Raw genomic sequence first — 19,329 nt, forward strand, 5'->3', positions numbered from 1 at the left:
TTAGTTTCTTACCATGACCTATCAAAATGTAATCAGTGCATAGAAGCATACTTTATTGGACATACCCACCACAGTGAGTTATCTTGTAGTTGCAGTTATTGTTTATGCCTAAGCACTGCTCCTTAAAGTGACCTACACATATATATTTTTGACAAGGCCCATAAGGAGAGATACAACCCTCTAATTCTATTATCGTTCCTCTTTGTTTCATAATAGGTGCGGAAGTGTCTGCTCCTCGCGCAGCTGCGGCCTCTTCAGTCGGTCCCACTTCCAATACCGCCCCTTCCGATGACACACTTCCTGTTTTTCATTCAGCGGTGGCAGTGGTCGGAGGTGGACGCGGCAGAGCAGCTGTGAGAGCAGGAGCCCAGTACAGAGGTAATTCAGGAGTACCAGGCCCCAATGAGGGATGAATGAGATGAGAGAGCCCTTAGAATTTCAGCCTATGAGTGGGGGACAGTCCCGCAGGCAGCAAGTGACAGCTACTTGTAGGGTCACTTTTGTTAGAGCAAGGGGGTGCATCTGTTAGGAGGATGTTTGATGTGCCCAGCAGGAGGGACTTGGAGCTAAGTGGAGCAATTGGATTGCATGGGTGGAGACAGAATGATGGCGAGACTGGCAATGCGCATATTCTAGTAGTGGATATAAGCCTGTATGTGAAGGGGGTGTTAGTGTTGGAAAATACAACAGCATGTAGTGTACAACATGTGTGAACAACATTTAGGCTGTAGATGGCGCTGTTCAATTCAGATGGCTAATTGTTTATATCTGTGTACGTGTTAATTTACTAACAGGAAGGAAGTTGTGTTCTTTGTCTCTATTGTTTTACCTCTCTGTGTGCTGACTACTGTTTTATAAGTGATTGGTGTATTTTAAATGCTGCTGTTGCATCTGTATAAGTAAAGCCTAATACAGTATTCCTAAAAACTTCCAGTGTCTTTTTATAACATAACCAACAGGTTATGGGCCCAGACACTAAAGGAAAACTCAGTCAGTAAGTGTTGCATCTATGATCCAAGTAAATACTGTGTGAGGAAAAAAGAGCTGCATCCAGTTTGCTAAAAGATGGCAAGTGGTTCAGATGTGAATTATGCAACAGCAAAGATAAACAATACCAACTACCAGCTGTAGAAGTTTAAGCTTGAAATGCTGTTATCCAAAGATGACTTATGGGAGGTGCTGGATACAAACAGACCCACTGCAAACCCAGAAGAATGGGACAAGAAACACAGGCAAGCAAAAGCAGTTATAAGCCTGTTAGTGGATGATGATCAACTCATTCATATAAGAAAAGAAAACACAGCTAAAGGTATGTGCACTGCATTACAAAAACTGCATGAGCGTTCAAACTTAAACAGTAAACTATATTTGCTGTGCAGACAGTATACGATGAGGCTGGAAAAAGGCTAGGGAATGTGTGAACATGTGAATGCTATGCTAGAGATTGTGGAAAAGCTACGTCCAATTGGAGGAGAAATGAAAGACAATCATATAGTAGCATTGCTATTATGCAGCCTTCCAGAATCATATGGTGCCGTTTTCAATGCTCTAGAATCTAGATCTGAGCCAGAACTAACACTAGAATATGCTAAGGGAAAATGAATTGATGAATACAATAGAAGAAAGAAAAACATGCATGATGAAAAAAATAAATTAGAGATCAGAGGTAGTTCTGAAGCTGCAAGAAGGCACAAAGCAAAACAGAGAAACCAGAGTGTGTTTTCACTGCAAAAAGACCGGGCGGTCACCTGAAAAAGAACTGCTCAATATGGAGAGCTGAGCAGCAAAGGTTAGAGCCACCCACAAGAGAAAGGGCTAAAGCAGCCACAATGGAAACTGCAGCTGCATCATGGAGCAGTAGCTTTATAGTGACTCAGAATAGTACACCACATGGATGTTGCATTGACTAGTCAATAGTCACATGACTAGTGATGAGACATTCTTAACAGAAGTTGATTTCAATGCAAGAGACAAAGTCTTCCTAGCAAATGGGAAAAGTATTACAGCGGAAGGAAATGGTCAAGGGTTCCTGAATTGCATCACACCATCAGGAGGTAAGCAAGGCATCCTAGTAAAGAATGTTCTGTACGTCCCAAGTTTAGAAGGAAGCCTCCTATCAGTGAAAACTCTTGCTAACAATGGACTCACAGTCCAGTTCCAAGGCAACAAATGCACAATTCGAAATAGGAGACATATCCTAGAGAAAGGAAGGTTGACTGAATACCTGTACAAATTCATCACTGAAAGTGAGCAATCCAAAATAACCATTCATAATCCACACAACAAATGTATCCACCTGTGGCACAGACGATTATGGCATCAAAACCCAGAGGCCATAATGGAACTTGTAAAAGGAGTTTTATCAGAAGATATTATAATATTGCCTTGCCACATGCAAATGAAATGCACATGTATCAAAGCAAAGGCCACATGTACCCCACTTCCACAAAACAGTAAAAAAAAACACTTCATGGAACTCATACACAGTGACTTGTGTGGACCAATGAAAACCCCCACAGCTGGCGGGAACAGATGTTTACTGACCTTCATCAATGATTATTCCAGGTACACAACAACATATCTGATGAAGCATAAAAGCGAGAGATAAGAGAAACTTCAAGAATTTATAGCTACATTCAGCAACAAATTTCAACAGAAACTAGCAATAATACGTACCGACAATGGAGGGGAATATATGAGTAAGGAAGTGTTTTCATACCTAAAAAAACAAGGTATTGTACACCAAATAACTGTACCATACACTCCTAAGCAAAATGGTGTTGCAGAAAGGACAAATCGCACCCTCATAGAAATGGCCAGGTGCATGCTTTCAGATGCCAATTAACCTAACCAGTACTGGGGTGAAGCAATAATGACTGCAACATACCTCCAGAACATGCTATCATCAAAAACTATTGAATTCCAAAGGCAGGGAAAGACCCCAGCTATGCCCAAAGAACATTTTTACAGAGGCAAATAAACTGGAACTCCCACTCGTGACAGGGTACGGTATGAATATATGAACGCTGTCATGGGAGAGATGGGCATACCTAAAGCATTCCAAACGGTGGTTGGAGCCTTATACTCTAATCCAACATCCAGAGTTAGAGGACTAGGCTTTTGTTCAGACTCATTCCCACTCAGTAATGGAACACGTCAGGGTTGCCCCCTGTCCCCCCTCCTGTTCACTATGGCTATTGAACCCCTCGCAATGGCAATCAGACAGAACTTAGACATTAAGGGTTTTTATATCCTTGGTACGTTACAAAAATTGAACCTCTTTGATGATGACTTGACAGTCTTTCTCACAGACCCAAACACCTCCCTACCCCCTTCTATTAGACCTATTTTGTTTTTTTGGTACTCTATCATTCTATAAGCTTAATGTAGAGAAGACAGAGGCTTAACCCCTGAATCTTTCTTAAACCCAAATTAAAACCATCTGGAATCAATACTCATTTAAATGGAACAGAGATGGAATTAAACATTTGGGAGTTCAACTCTCACATGATCCAAAAAAAGTAATTGAGCTAAATCATAACCACTTGTTACAAACCCTAAAACATGACCTTACACTCCCCAGATATAAAGAGATATCATGGAAGGGGAGAATGTATGCTTTCAAAATGATGTTGCTTCCTAAGCTCACCTATCTATTTATCTATGCCTACTCTTAAGAATACCGAAAGCCCTAATTGATAAATACCAATCTCTATTAAACACCTACGTTTGGGCTAATAACCTCCCTCGTATCTCTCATACTATTCTTTAGTCACTAATTGATAGATGGGGCTTATGACTACCTAACTTGAAGTTTTATTATGAATGGCCTAGAAGGTATGAGAACAGGCATCATTACCGTATGATATCTACCTTTCAGACTTAATTTGGGTCCCATATCACTGTCATCAATTCCTCTTACTAATATAGTGATAAAAGAATGCTTAAACTTATGTCATAAACTTAGACACTCTCCTCAGGTTGCACCTCATCCCTCCCCAATTCAAGGAATCAGAGGCTTGGTCTTAGGACTGCCAGAGTTAAATCACAGCTTATGGGAGAATACTAATATCAGAATGATAGGAGACTTATGTAATGGATCCAGTTGGCTTACTCATTCTGAAATAAAATCAAAATTGAATATCCCCCCTAAGCTAGATTTCGAGACTATGCGTTTCCGTTCACTGATACGTAGCTGGGGATTTGTTACAACATCACCTAGGGATTTAACTATATGGGAAACTAGATGGCAGGGTTACAGGGACAGAGATCACTGACAGTACACTATCAGTGCATCTTAAACTGTTCAACATTACGTAGAACTCATAACTTCTTAATGTGGGAAAGGGACATTGAATGTGACATAGAACCTAAACAATGGTCAATAGCCATCAGAGTAACTAAGTCTGCTATACACTGCATCACATTGTTCAAACTCTACTACAAACTACTGACTAGATGGCACTGGGTCTCTATTAGATTTCATAGAGTCTCTAACACAAACTCATTCATGTGCTGGCGAGGTTGTGAGAACAAGGGAGACTAGAGCCATATCTGGTGGGATTGTCCGCGTATACAACACCTCTGGGGAGAGATACTCGATTTATGCACACGGGTGGGACTACCATCGACACGTAGCCCAGAAATGTGTCTACTACATTTAGAACTTCCCAAAATCACAAAGGCGAAGAATCACCTATACATATATATCATGGTGGCGGCCAAATTATCATTAGTGAGGCACTGGAAACAACAAGTAGCCCCCACGATACATAAAGTATCTGAAATTGTTGAATATATTAGGAAAATGGAGGAAGCAGTATCCATAAATAGAGGGACACTAGACCTATATTCAGATATTTGGGAACCTTGGAATTCCCTCTCTTCAAACTCAAAAACTTCACACTAGGGCCCCTCACTCAGACGTCACCTATCCTCTGAGAACTAGTCTGAGTATAACTTACCCCCTCCTTTTTTTTCTCTTCCTTCATTCCCCTTTCCACTTTCCCTTACTTCCCCCCTTCCAAAATGTGTATACCAATGTTGATGATGCAAATGTTTATACTGTTGCAAAATGTTTTTTTATTGTTGTTACTGATAACACTGTAATGTTAAAATGTGAAGTTACAGCTTACAGATAATTTCAGGTAATAACAAATTTATCCGACATCGGGATTATGGACTCTCTTTTCTTATACTCATGTGACATAGAACCTAAACAATGGTCAATAGCCATCAGAGTAAATAAGTCCGCTATACACTGCATCACATTGTTTGAACTCTACTAAAAACTACTGACTAGATGGCATTGGGTCCCTTGTAGACTCCATAGGGTCTCTAACACAAACTCATGCATGTGCTGGCGAAGTTGTGGGAACAAGGGAGACGATATCCATATCTGGTGGGATTGTCCGCGTATACAACACGTCTGAGGAGAGATACTCGATTTATGCACAGAGATGGGACTAAAATCGACACGTAGCCCAGAAATGTGTCTACTAAATTTAGAACTTTCCAAAATCATAAAGGTGAAGAAAAACCTATACATATATATCATGGTGGCGGCCAAATTATCATTAGCGAGGCACTGGAAACAACAAGTAGCCCCCACGATATATAAAGTATTTGAAATAGTTGAATATATTAGGAAAATGGAGGAAGCAGTATCCATAAATAGAGGGCCACTAGACCTATATTCAGATATTTTGGAACCTTGGAATTCCCTCTCATCACACCCAAAAACTTCACACTAGGGGCCCTCACTCAGACATTACCTATCCTCTTAGAAATAGTATAACTTACCCCCTCTTTTTTTCTCTCTTCCTTCATTCCCCTTTCTGCTTTCCCTTCCTTCCCCCTTCTAAAATGTGTATACCAATGTTGATGATGCAAATGTTTATACTGTTGCAAAATGTTTGTTGTTACTGATAACACTGTAATGTTAAAATGTGTAGTTACAGCTTACAGCAAATTTCAGGTAATAACAAATGTATCCGACATCTCTTTTCTTATACTCATAACCATTCCGTATTAAAATAGCGAAATTTACTAGTTCTGAACTATATATATATATATATATATATATATATATATATATATATATGTATAAGGAAAATGAGGCATATATTTAAATGGACATTTAAAGCTAGACTACTGCATCCTGTGAAAACCTGTGTAAAAGTGGAGAACGTAAACTAACTTGTTTAGCTCTACAGTTTTACTTTGTTTGTTGCAATATGTAATATATTGCCTCAAATAAAAAATAACTGGAAAAAAAAACTATTGAAAGTATCCCATATGAAATGTGGAATGGATCAAAACCTAGTATGGGGCATATTAGAGTATTCAGATGAAAAGCATACACCTATGTTCCAATGATAAACACAGCCATAGAAGGCATTCTGGTGGGCTACAGGGAACTAAGTAAGGGATACAGAATCCTTCACCGAAAGACCAACAAGATGACAATAAGCAGCAGTGTTTATTTTGATGAAAGCCAAACATCAGAAAAAATTACCCTTGAAAGCCATGAAGAGAAACTGTCCACTGAACCACCTAGAGATGCTGACCAAAGTGAAGCTGTGAAGGAGTCAGAACAAGAAGTAGAGCTTACAATAGAAAAAATAGCTACTCACAAACCAGTAGAACCCACTGAACAATCAGAAATCAGAAAATCAACTCGGGTGACGACAGGGATACCACCCTGCAAGCAGTCATACATCGCTAAGACACATGGAACACTTGAGCCAACATCCTGGGAAGATATAGAAAAAATGCCAAAAAGAGAAGCCAATCAGTGGAGAAAGACAGCCAACGAAAAAATAAAATCACTTCAGGAAAATAGAACACTGACACTCACTGACCAAAACTATAGAAAGCAAATGGACTTTTAAAGTAAAATACGATGCAGAAGGAAATATCCACAGATACAAGGCAAGATTAGTTGCAATTGGATAATAACAGAAATTTGGAGAAGATTATGATGAAACATTTGCTCCAGTTGTAAAGCACTCCACCATCAGAATGCTCCTTAGCATTGCAGACGGACAAATACAAGTGAGGCACCTGAATGTCAATACAGCTTTCTTATATGGAGACATCAAGGAGGATCTCTACATGGAACAGCCACTTGGATTTGAGAAGGGACAGAACATTGTATGTAAACTTATAAAGAGCATCTATGGACTAAAGGAAGCTGCGAGAATGTGGAATGAAAAAGTGAAGGAAGTATTCATAAAAGAAGGATTCTCAAGAAGCAAAGCAGATCCATGTTTATATTTAAGGTATCAAGAAAACAAATGGATATACATCCTGATTTATGTTGATGACATCATAACTTATTTTGAACAAGAAGGAGATTACGACAGAATAGTTCAAATATTGAAACAGAACTTTGAGAATAAAGTATTAGGGAACATCACTCATTATCTAGGAATCTAAATAGAGAGGGAAGGGGATGGAAGCTATCTTCTTAACCAAAGTCAGAAAATTACAGAAATATTAGAGCAATTTTTACATGCAAGATGCTAAAGAAGTGAAAACACCTATAGAACCAGATAACCCGAAAAACAACGGAATAGAACATTTGTTACCCAATAATGACAATTACCGCAGGGCAATTGGAAAATTGCTATACGTTGCCACCGTGACAAGACCAGACATTGCTGCAGCAGTGGGTATACTCTGTAGAAAAGTTGCAACACCATGTCAACATGACTGGAATGCAGTAAAGAGGGGTATATAATACCTAAAAGGAACAATTCGGATGAAGCTGCGACTGTCAGCAACATCGAACCCAAAACTAATTGGATATGCTGATGCTGATTGGGAAGGATATACCACTGACCACAAATCTAAGTGGTTACATCTTCCAGTATGAAGAAGAAACAATAAGTTGGTCTAGTCGAAAACAAGTGACTGTTGCACTCTCTTCAACTGAAGCGGAATATATAACAGCAACACATGCATGTCAAGAAGCAATTTGGATTTGTCGACTTCTACTAGATATGGGACTGGATATGTCTAAACCTGTACCAATCCTTGAAGACAACCAAGGGTGTATAAAGTTGACACAATCAGAAAGAGTCAATCCTCAAACTAAGCACATTGATGTAAAATACCATTTGCTTAGGGATATGCAAGAACAAGGCATTACTGACATTCAATATTGCCCATCGGAAGAGATGACTGCAGACGCACTGACTAAACCTTTGCCAAAGAAACTTAATTGTTTCCTTCAAAAGAAACTAAATGTAGTATAATTATGTACATGCCGTTAAGAAGGGGTGTTGGGAAATACAACAGCATGTAGTGTACAACATGTATGAACAACATTTAGGTGATGGCTCTGTTCATTTCAGATGACTAATTGTTTATACCTGTGAACTTGTTAATTCACTAACTGGAAGAAAGTTGTGTTCTTTTTCTCTATTGTTTCTCATCTCTGTGTGCTGACCACTGTTTTACAAGTGATTTGTGTGTTCTAAATGCTGCTGTTTCATCTGTATAAGTAAAGCCTGATGCAGTATTCCTAAAAGCTTCCAGTTTCTTTTTGATACATAACTGTTAGCTTGGCCTAGTGAGGCAGTCATGTGCAGAAAAGCCATTTCTAAAAAAAAAAAAAAGCTGAGGTTATCGCAGCTGATACTGGGGAATGTGATGGTTTTGACTATTGAAGTGACAGCATGTTTGGGTCTTTTGAGGAGGGTTTTGTGGTGGGTCAGGTGGAAGAGCAGGAGAGAGAGTGTGTGGATGATACTGAGGTGTCCAGGGGTGGAGTTGTCACCTTGAGGCTTGTGAGTGTAATGACTGGGCCCAGCGGTAACAAGGGGGCACTGTGAAAATCTGGGGGCTCAGGTACACCTGGCTTGCCTTCTGTTTTGCAGGCTATGTTGTTGGAACCAGGGGGTATGACTTCAACACCAGCAGTGGAAGCCCTGAACACTCCCACACAGATTCCAGTGGGCATAGCAGCAAATGGAGGAGCAAACCTTGTTGCATCTGGAGAGAGAAGGCACAAGTCCACAGCTGGTGGTCAAGGCCCAGAGGTGGTGTCAGAGCATGGGGCTAGTGAGTCTATTGTGGCAAATCACAACTGAATTGCAACTCAGAAACAACATCTGACTCAGATAGCGAGAGGTCACTAGTATTAGTGGGGGAGGGTCATAAGTGCATGTTTAGGATGAAAAAAGTTATCTTCAGTGCAGGATAGGGCTACATGGGCATCCCAGTAAGGGGGGATAATGCGGCAGATGCAGAAGTGTCACATGCATCTCATTGGTTCAGCGGGCAGAGCGCAAGGCTGCAATGCATTGGGATTCTTATCCATGTTTAATTCTTTCGATGCACGGTCACTTGAGGACCAAGCTGGCGAAGAAAAAAACAGGATGAGAAATATGTTAATATGTTTGAATTGTCCATAGAGGCACACAGGTTGAAAGATCGTAGTAAGGATGGGACAGGTCCCAAGAAATTGAAGCTGGCCGATTCTTATGAGGAATGGCAGCAATGCTTCCGTGTATTTTCCTCATGCTTCCTAGCAAAGCATCCTGACCAGATTCATGCGGTCATTAAATATACTGACGCCATTAACTTCATTCATAGGAGGTATAGAGAGAGAGCATGGCGAAACTATGACAAGGAGTTCCGTAGGAAGCTTGCTGGTAATCCAATGCTTAATTTTGGGACCACAGATATGCATTTGTGGGCAAGACTGGGGCAAGAGCATCCCCCCTCCCCACAGGAGGGGCGTGTTTGGGCAAAGCAGTCCTTTCTTAAGTTCAGCAGGAAGGGGAGAGAGTGTTGGAAATATCAGGAATGCCAATGCAATCACGGTATGGTGTGTATTTTTTGACACATGTGCAAACACTGGGGGTGGTCACCCAAGCTGGGAGTGCACACACCATAGAGGTATGCCAGCTGCTAAGAGCAGTGGTAGAGGACCTGCTGCAAACAAGGCCACCAACACCGCTGAGGGTGGCTGCCCTTGTACCCAAACCATCAGGCAGCCCAAGGGCTCCTGGCGGGCCTACAGGAGGGGTTTATTATTCCCATCCACACCTTCGTGGTAGGCTCTAAAGTGCACCGGAACCTTAAGTCAGCCTACCAGTTTCTGCGGGCAGTAAGAGAAAATTGAATAAAGAAATAACCCTAAGTCGAATGGCAGGGCCCTTTTCAGGATTGTCCCTTGGGAAATTTAGTTTTCTCTACTCTGGGGGTGGTTTCAAAGAAAGAGGTGGGAAAGGTTAGGCTGATACAGCACTTATCCTATCCCAAATGCCACTCGGTCAATGATGCCATTGACCCTGAGCTGATTCATCCTTCTTCTTTCCAGCTCATGGGCGCAAATTTCAGGGCAATTATTTGTGGATAGGTGTCTTCGTATGGGTTGTGTGGTGTAATGTGCTTACTTTGAAATGTTTAGCGCCTTTCTGCACTGGACAGTGCAAGAAGTGGCTAAGCTTATTAAAGCCATGCACATGCCCATGAGTAAATTTGGCATCCCTCTGCTGGATGATAAAACTGAGGGGCCTTGTACGCTATTGACGTTTCTCGGAATAGAGATTGATGCAATCGAGCAAATGTGTCGGCTGCCTGATGACAAAGTAGCTAAGATTTTGGTGTTTCTTCTTCCTACATGTCGTTAAAACAACTTCAATCTCTGCTGGGGTTATTGAACTTCTTGTACTGGGTGATCCCTATGGACAGGCTAATCAACTGAAGTTTGGAGTATCCACTTAAAGGGGGGACGGGACCGCGCAATAGGATTGGAGTAGACAGAGATATGCACTTCAATGGGGTGAGGTTGTGGCCTAAGACTGCGGTTTCTAGTCCGGCACTCCATTTGTTCACTAATGTCGCAGAAGCATCCAGCTTTGAAGCCTTTTTCAAGGGTGGCTGACTAGAAATCTCACTCTGTTAGAGCTGTTGCCTATAGTGGTGGCATTAGAGATATGGGCAGGCAAGCTAGCTAATAGGGCAGTGGTATTTTGGAGTGACAACCAGAGTGTGGTACACTCTATTAATAACCTGTGTGCAGTGTCGCCAGTGGTAGTGCAGTACCTTAGGTATCTAGTCTTGCGCTACTTAGAATACAATTCAGTTCTTGGTGCAGCATGTGCTGGGGGTGAAAAATGGTATTGCTGATGCCCTTTCTCATTCTAATTGGACACAATTTAGATTGCTTGCCCCAACAGCAGCAGCTAAAGGACTGATCTGTCTGCATTTTCTCTGGTATCTTGTATAAATTGGTCGCCCCTTCTTCCCTTAATTTGGTCTCCGCTGGCTCTGGCTGCTTACACTAGGCATTGGCAGGAATGGGAAGCCTTTTGCATGAATCAGGGAGTAGCTGGCTTGCAGGGTCAACAATGGATGCTGTTAGACTGGTTGACAAGGTCAGTAAGGAAGGGGGCGCTTGTGGCTAAGCTGATGGTTGTATCCTTTTTAAACAAACTATTTTCTTTCCCTGACACTTCAAAAACATTTTTAGTAAAGCAGATTATGTGTGGTTGTGGAAGAGTATGTCACAGTTTCCACAGGTCCATGCAGACAGCCAGGCATGGTCACCCTTTTGGGGGCAAGTGAGCGACTTGAACCTGGGACCTCTTGTATTATAGGCTTGTTATCCTGCCTCTAAGCCATGGCTGCTTCTCTTTATTTGTGTGTATGTAAGCTTTCCTTATCCTGCCTGCAGCACTGGGGTGGACTCTGGATATTGCTTTGCCTGGATCACCTGTGTTCATTTACAACCTGTCAGTCAGGCTTACCTGGGACTTCATACCAATTAGCAGCTCATTAGCTGGCTATATAACCCTGCCTTTTCCTGTGCTCAGTGTCAGTTCTTTGTTTAATTTTTCCTGTTTTGGTGTCTTTGTTCCTGAATCCCTAAGACTGACCCTGTCTTGTGACCCCGGCTCTGTTCATCGTTTACCTGCACTTCTGGCTTCCTTTGATCTCTGCAATACCTTGACTACTCTCTTGGATTTACCTTTGTTTGTACAGCATACTCGGATCCTTGTTTTTTTTCACACATCCCCCGTGCATTTATTCAGCCCAGGTGGTTTTCTTACCTGATCACTTTGGGCTGTGATACCTGTAAGGGTGAGCATATATCTCTGCTACAGACTCCAATCCAGGTAAAACCTTTACATAAGAACTGACCATTATGGAGCCTGCAGAAATGAGCAGGATGTTCACTGCCCTGACCCAGAAAGTATCTAACTTGTCTCAGACTGTTCTGGATTTGCAGCAGGACTTTTGTGCTCTTAAAGGTACGGTACACCCAGAACCAGCGTATTGTGAACCTTTTGTACTATTACCTAAGAGATTTGATGGTAGCCGTTCCTCCTTCTTGTCCTTTAAGGTGGATTGAAAGCTCGTTTGCCTTAAAGCCTCTTACGTATGCCACTGACTTCATCATGGTCCGCTCAGCCATCAACCTGCTTTCTGGGCAGATAAAAAATGGGCACACCAGATGCTCCTGGCTAAGAGTCCTGTCCTAGACAACTGGGGAACTTTCATAACAGCCATGGCCTCTCAGTGTACTACCACAAGGCAAACTAAGGTTCCTAGGACTGTTCCACGTTCCCACAGAGCACGGCTTCATCATGACTGGGATGCTTTTTACCAGTACTCACCCGCAAACCTTGATGCTCCTGACAAATCATATACTCCTTCTAAGGACATTGAGGAGCCCATGGAAATAGGGGTAATCTGGAATAGGCTGTCTCCCCAAGAAAGAGCCAAAAGGAGGAGTCATTGCCTTTGCTTTTACTGTGGGGAAAGAGGGCACTTTATCTCCAATTGCCCTATTCGCCCACCTCCGTCTCCAGCTCTCTAAACAGGAACTGTTTTTGTTCACCCTCTTTTGTTCTACATGCAATTCTGTGAGCTGCCAAGGTTGCTGTTACGGCTGTCCAGGTTCTGCTGTTCAGAGGAGTCTACTAACCTCTTAGACTGTTATTTCCTGTAAACCTACGGAATCTGCCCTTGTTAGTCCTGAAATTCCTGAGACCCAGATTATACCTGTACCTCTTGCTCCTGAAGCATCTTCTCAACTTTCAGATGATATGCCTAATCTGGAAACCATCATCACCACTGCACAGGCAAGCACCAGCATTACTTTCTGCCCTGCCAAAGTACTGCCACCTGACTGCACTTATGCCTCGAATGGTACCCTTGTCTGCAAGGAGGATCTTGTGATGTTCGAGAAAGCATTGCAAGCTGTGACTGCCTCACCTGCGAATACTTTGACAGCAGCTAAGATGAAAAAGAATAGGAAGAAGGCTGCTAAGGCCACTATTGGCACAGTGTTTTCTAGTAATGTAGAGGATGACCAAATTGTAGGTCTGGATGCCCACGGGAGAGTCACCATCCTGCCACCTTTGACATGTCTGAAGATGAGAGTGACTTTACCCCCAAACTCAAAGTGGTCTCAGCCCAGCCTGTTTGCACCCGGGGGGGGGGGGCGATTTTAAGGGGAGGGAAATGTCACGGTTTCCACCATTCCATGCAGAGAGCCAGGTGTGGTCACCCCTTTGGGGGCAAGCAAGGGACGTGAACCTGGAACCTCTTGTATCCTAGGCTTGTTCTCTTGCCTCTAAGCCATGACTGCTTCTCTTTATTTGTGTGTATGTAAGCTCTCCTTATCCTGCCTGCAGCACTGGGGTGGACTCGGGATATTGCTTTGCCTAGATCACTTGTGTTCATTTACAACCTGTCAGTCAGGCTTACCTGGGACTTCCTACCAATTAGCAGCTCATAAGCTGGCTATATGACCCTGCCTTTTCCTCTGCTCAGTGTCAGTTCTTTGTTTTATGTTTCCTGTTTTGGTGTATTTGTTCCTGAATACCTAAGACTGACCCTGGCTTGTGACCCCGGCTCTGTTCATCGTTTACCTGCACTTCTGGCTTCCTTTGATCTCTGCAATACCTTGACTACTCTCTTGGATTTACCTTTGTTTGTACAGCATATTCGGATCCTTTTTTTTTTGCACACAGCCCCGTGCATTTATTCAGCCCAGGTGGTTTTCTTACCTGATCACTTTGGGCTGTGATACCTGTAAGGGTGAGCATATATCTCTGCTACAGACTCCAATCCAGGTAAGACCTTTACAGTGTGGCAGTCAGGAAGGCAGACAGCAGAGAACCGACCACGCTAGATAAATTGAGAAAGATGCTTGCGGAGTTGGAGAGCATCTGCAGATCTGATTATGAAGTGGCTTTATTCAAAGCGGCTTTTGTGCTGGCGTATTTTGTGGCCCTGAGAATAAAAGAATTAGTGGCTCCCTCAAAGTTTGACGGAAGGAAAAAGGGTGCGGTATAAGAACCTACGTATTGATAGTGAGGCTGTGCTGCTGTTTGTCCCCCAGTCTAAAACTGACCAGGACACCAGAGGGGAATGTTTAACATTGCCGGCAAGAATGGAGAGTGATTGTTGTCCCTTGCGGCTGTTGGGTTCCTTTAGTGCTATGTGCAGCAAGCAGACTATCCAATTTTTAGTTAATGAAGATGGGTCTGCATTAGCAAAGTTTCAATTTGGGAAGTTTTTGAAAAGAATGGCCGTTTTATTGGCTTGGACCATGAAAAAATTGCCCCACATTCATTCTGGATAGGAGTGGCCATGTCTGCGGCCGACAGTGGCATGTCGCAAGAAGGGATTCAGAGGTTGGACAGATGGCACTCTAACAGATTTAAACCGTATGTCAGGCCATTAAATGCATAATTTGCATATGTTAGGCAAGTTAGACAGATTCAGAAGGAGTCTACTAACCTCTGAGACTGCTATTTCCTGTAAATCTACGGAACCTGCTCTTGTTAGTCCTGAAATTCCTGAGACCCAGATAATACCTGTACCTCTTGCTCCTGAAGCATCTTCTCAACTTTCAGATGATATGCCTAATCCGGAAACCATCATCACCACTGCACAGGCAAGCACCAGCATTACTTTCTGCCCTGCCAAAGTACTGCCACCTGACTGCACTTATGCCTCGAATGGTACCCTTGTCTGCAAGGAGGATCTTGTGATGTTCGAGAAAGCATTGCAAGCTGTGACTGCCTCACCTGCGAATACTTTGACAGCAGCTAAGATGAAAAAGAATAGGAAGAAGGCTGCTAAGGCCACTATTGGCACAGTGTTTTCTAGTAATGTAGAGGATGACCAAATTGTAGGTCTGGATGCCCACGGGAGATTCACCATCCTGCCACCTTTGACATGTCTGAATATGAGACTGACTTTACCCCCGAACTCAAAGTGGTCTCAACTCAGCCTGTTTGCACCCGGGGGGGGGGGGGGCGATTTTAAGGGGAGGAAAATGTCACGGTTTCCACCATTCCATGCAGAGAGCCAGGCGTGGTCACCCCTTTGGGGGCAAGCAAGGGACTTGAACCTGGAACCTCTTGTATCCTAGGCTTGTTCTCTTGCCTCTAAGCCATGACTGCTTCTCTTTATTTGTGTGTATGTAAGCTTTCCTTATCCTGCCTGCAGCACTGGGGTGGACTCGGGATATTGCTTTGCCTGGATCACTTGTGTTCATTTACAACCTGTCAGTCAGGCTTACCTGGGACTTCCTACCAATTAGCAGCTCATAAGCTGGCTATATGACCCTGCCTTTTCCTGTGCTCAGTGTCAGTTCTTTGTTTCATCTTTCCTGTTTTGGTGTATTTCTTCCTGAATACCTAAGACTGACCCTGGCTTGTGACCCCGGCTCTGTTCATCGTTTACCTGCACTTCTGGCTTCCTTTGATCTCTGCAATACCTTGACTACTCTCTTGGATTTACCTTTGTTTGTACAGCATATTCGGATCCTTTTTTTTTTCACACAGCCCCCGTGCATTTATTCAGCCCAGGTGGTTTTCTTACCTGATCACTTTGGGCTGTGATACCTGTAAGGGTGAGCATATATCTCTGCTACAGACTCCAATCCAGGTAAGACCTTTACAGAGTGGCAGTCAGGAAGGCAGACAGCAGAGAACTGACCACGCTAGATAAATTGAGAAAGATGCTTGCGGAGTTGGAGAGCATCTGCAGATCTGGTTATGAAGTGGCTTTATTCAAAGCGGCTTTTGTGCTGGCGTATTTTGTGGCCCTGAGAATAAAAGAATTAGTGGCTCCCTCAAAGTTTGACGGAAGGAAAAAGGGTGCAGTATAAGAGCCTACGTATTGATAGTGAGGCTGTGCTGCTGTTTGTCCCCCAGTCTAAAACTGACCAGGACACCAGAGGGGAATGGTTAACATTGCCTGCAAGAATGGAGAGTGATTGTTGTCCCTTGCGGCTGTTGGGTTCCTTTAGTGCTATGTACAGCAAGCAGACTATCCAATTTTTAGTTAATGAAGATGGGTCTGCATTAGCAAAGTTTCAATTTGGGAAGTTTTTGAAAAGAATGGATGTTTTATTGGCTTGGACCTTGAAAAAATTGCCCCACATTCATTCTGGATAGGAGTGGCCATGTCTGCGGCCGATAGTGGCATGTCGCAAGAAGGGATTCAGAGGTTGGGCAGATGGCGCTCTAACAGATTTAAACCGTATGTCAGGCCATTAAATGCATAATTAGCATAAGTTAGGCAAGTTAGACAGGTTCAGAAGCTGTTTTTTTGTTAGTTTGTGTTATCGACACAATTGTTGTACATGTGGATAGTTTACCATTCATTTGTGCATTGGGGCAGCTATCAGGGCTCTCACGGCCAGAACAATTAGATCAATTAGAATTTTATCCAGCTAGATTTTCATTAAGGTGGTTAGGGCAAATGGGTATGCGTTGGCATAAACTGCCAGCTCTAATCCAGGATGCATTGCGGAGATGGGGGAAACAGAACATAGTGATCCTGCATTTGGGGGGAATGACCAGAGGCAATTCCAGATTTGGAGTTGATTCATGTCATTCAATTTGATCTGAGGTGGTTGACTGTGTGGTGTCCTGGAGTACGCATTTGGTGGTAGAATGTGGTGGCCTTGTCCCCGATAATATATAAAAAAAAATGTGTAATATTTTTAAAGATTAGTTTTTTTATTGGCAGCAAGAGTTATATTAATAAAAGGGGAAAACTCTTGTGGCAGGAAGTCTAAGCCCAGATACCAATTTTTAGGGCAGAGTGATGGCCAGGCTGATAAGGGGGGAGCAACTCATCTTAGGTGCGGGCATACGGCGCTCCTCTCTCCATGTAGGCAGGCTGACAAAACTCCATGCATAGCCCGCTATACTGCCAATGACCGAGGTCGCCCAGGACGGCTCCGCTGCAGTTGCACCATAAGCTGAGCCTTCACCACTTAAACAGGTGATAGATAGTAGGAACTCAATTGCAGCCATGCATAATATATGTTTTCAGTTAAACAAAAGTCAGTTTAATTCAGTTATTATTGTTTTTTAATAAACGTGACCCATGTTGGTCTTTCTCCCACATTGGTCTTGTGTGTTTTTTATAGGGGGTATGGGGGTAATAAAGTGATGTCCTGATTGATAAGATACAACTAATCATTTAATTACTTAAGACCCACCAGTGATAGCTCAAATGAAGATACATGTTTCCTTGAAAGAATCTCCGTAACCACTTAACTTCTTTTAGGCCAGGAATCTGAAGCTTTAGGAAAATAAATCATTGCTAATAAAGGTTTGAATAAAGCACCTTGTTGCAAATATTTACTTGTTGAACACGTTTGGTACGTAATCTTGATAATTTCACTCTATCACTGTATAATAGATTGGTTTCTTTACAATTTATTTTATTATGAAGTCCTGTGAACAAATAGAGGGATTTATTAACTGGATTGAAAGGAGATGGTCATTTGCCAAGAACAACTGAATTGACATCTGTTAATATGTTGTTAAACTTGAGAGTATATTTAATTTGGTTTGATTCTCAATACATCTACATAGATCATATTACATTATTGGGGCACCCTCTTTTGTTTTGTGTCATGTTGCAAATACCCATTTCTCAAATGATCTTCCCTCTTTCTATCCATAGAAACAGAAAACAACCTAAGGACTTCTGTAGGCAGTTACATTTTCTTTGATAAACGAGATATGGCTGCAATAACTTTAGGGTCGGTGTAACAAAGACCAGATATTTATAGGTGAACAATACAGCTTTAAAATCTTCTCAGGCACCTTTGCCTTTCTGGTATAGCACATTCCTCCAAATATGTAGCAGCTGGTGAAACAGGAAATACAATTTAACATTTTAATTAAAATAAAATAATAATGTAGGTTAAAGCTATGGGAACTTGTAAAGTCTATTTAAGGTGCACAATAGTCAAAATTAAAATTTAGAGGAGTGCATTTAAATTTTGAATAAACAAAAATGATCACCATTTCAGCCATAGCTACAGCTATCAGATGTGCAATAGCAGAAGATTCTGCAGCAGTACATACATAATATAAAATATTTCCTCCAATATATAATGTTTATAATATCCCCCGATAATCATGTGTATCAGCATTTCTAAAGTCTGCACACCCTGATACCCAAAACAAATATTGTGGTTGGTCTAGTTTACATAGTGAATTTAGTTATTTTGCCAGAAACCAATAAGGCAGCTAAAATATCACAGGATATCATTTAAAGATGGGATTTAGCTATCTGTTGCTTGTTAACTATTTGTGATTTTAAACCTTATAGCTTGAAAATAAAATTATTATTATTAATACTACTACTAATAATAGTGGGTTTCCAGTGTAAAAAGGTAAAAATATAAATTATCATCAACCATTTAATCTGTGTCAAAAACAGTTGGTCCAAATGCAATGATATGCGCACATTTTTTATGATTAGTTATTGATAAGTTGAAAGCTATAAATATGCAGTTATATATAATTATATACCTACCAACATTTCCTGGAACCTTTCTTGGACAGGCAGGACAGAGGACTTGTGGGTGGGCCGTGACAGGAAAGGTGTTTAATGGTTGAGGGGGGAATGCAGAGGGCGAATTCAGTGTACGTCATGGGCTGAGCTGGGAATGGAGATGCTGCAGGTCATACAATGGGCAGATCGGCTAAACCATAACAGCATAACAAGATCCGGGTCTGTAACAAGTAATAAGGCACAGGTTTGATCCAGTGTGATCTGAAATACCAATTTATTATTTAACACCTTTGAAAATCGGGAATAACTGTTGTCGCTTGCTATTATGGCTACAAATGCACCCAAAAATAGTATAAAAATAAATGGATAACAAGTGAATTAAAGCTTAAAGGGAAATTAAACCCACACATTTTTCTTTTTTTATTCAGATAAAGCATATGGTTTTAAACAACTTTCCAATTTACTAATAGTATTAATTTGATTAGTTCTCTTATAATCCTTTATTGAAAAGCATACATAGGTATGCTC

General features: G+C 41.9%; 1 long non-coding RNA gene across 1 annotated transcript in view; it reads right to left on the reverse strand.

Moving 5' to 3' along the window:
• Positions 1-18,870: 18,870 nt before the first annotated feature.
• The window catches only part of LOC128636144 (uncharacterized), a 105,227-nt gene continuing 104,768 nt past the window's right edge, over positions 18,871-19,329 (reverse strand). Inside the window, exon 4 of the long non-coding RNA XR_008398672.1 lies at positions 18,871-19,022. This is a non-coding gene — a long non-coding RNA (uncharacterized LOC128636144). The remainder of the gene's footprint in view (positions 19,023-19,329) is intronic.

Source organism: Bombina bombina, chromosome 7 (assembly GCF_027579735.1).
Source record: "Bombina bombina isolate aBomBom1 chromosome 7, aBomBom1.pri, whole genome shotgun sequence".
In the NCBI taxonomy this organism is placed as follows: Eukaryota; Metazoa; Chordata; class Amphibia; order Anura; family Bombinatoridae; genus Bombina; species Bombina bombina.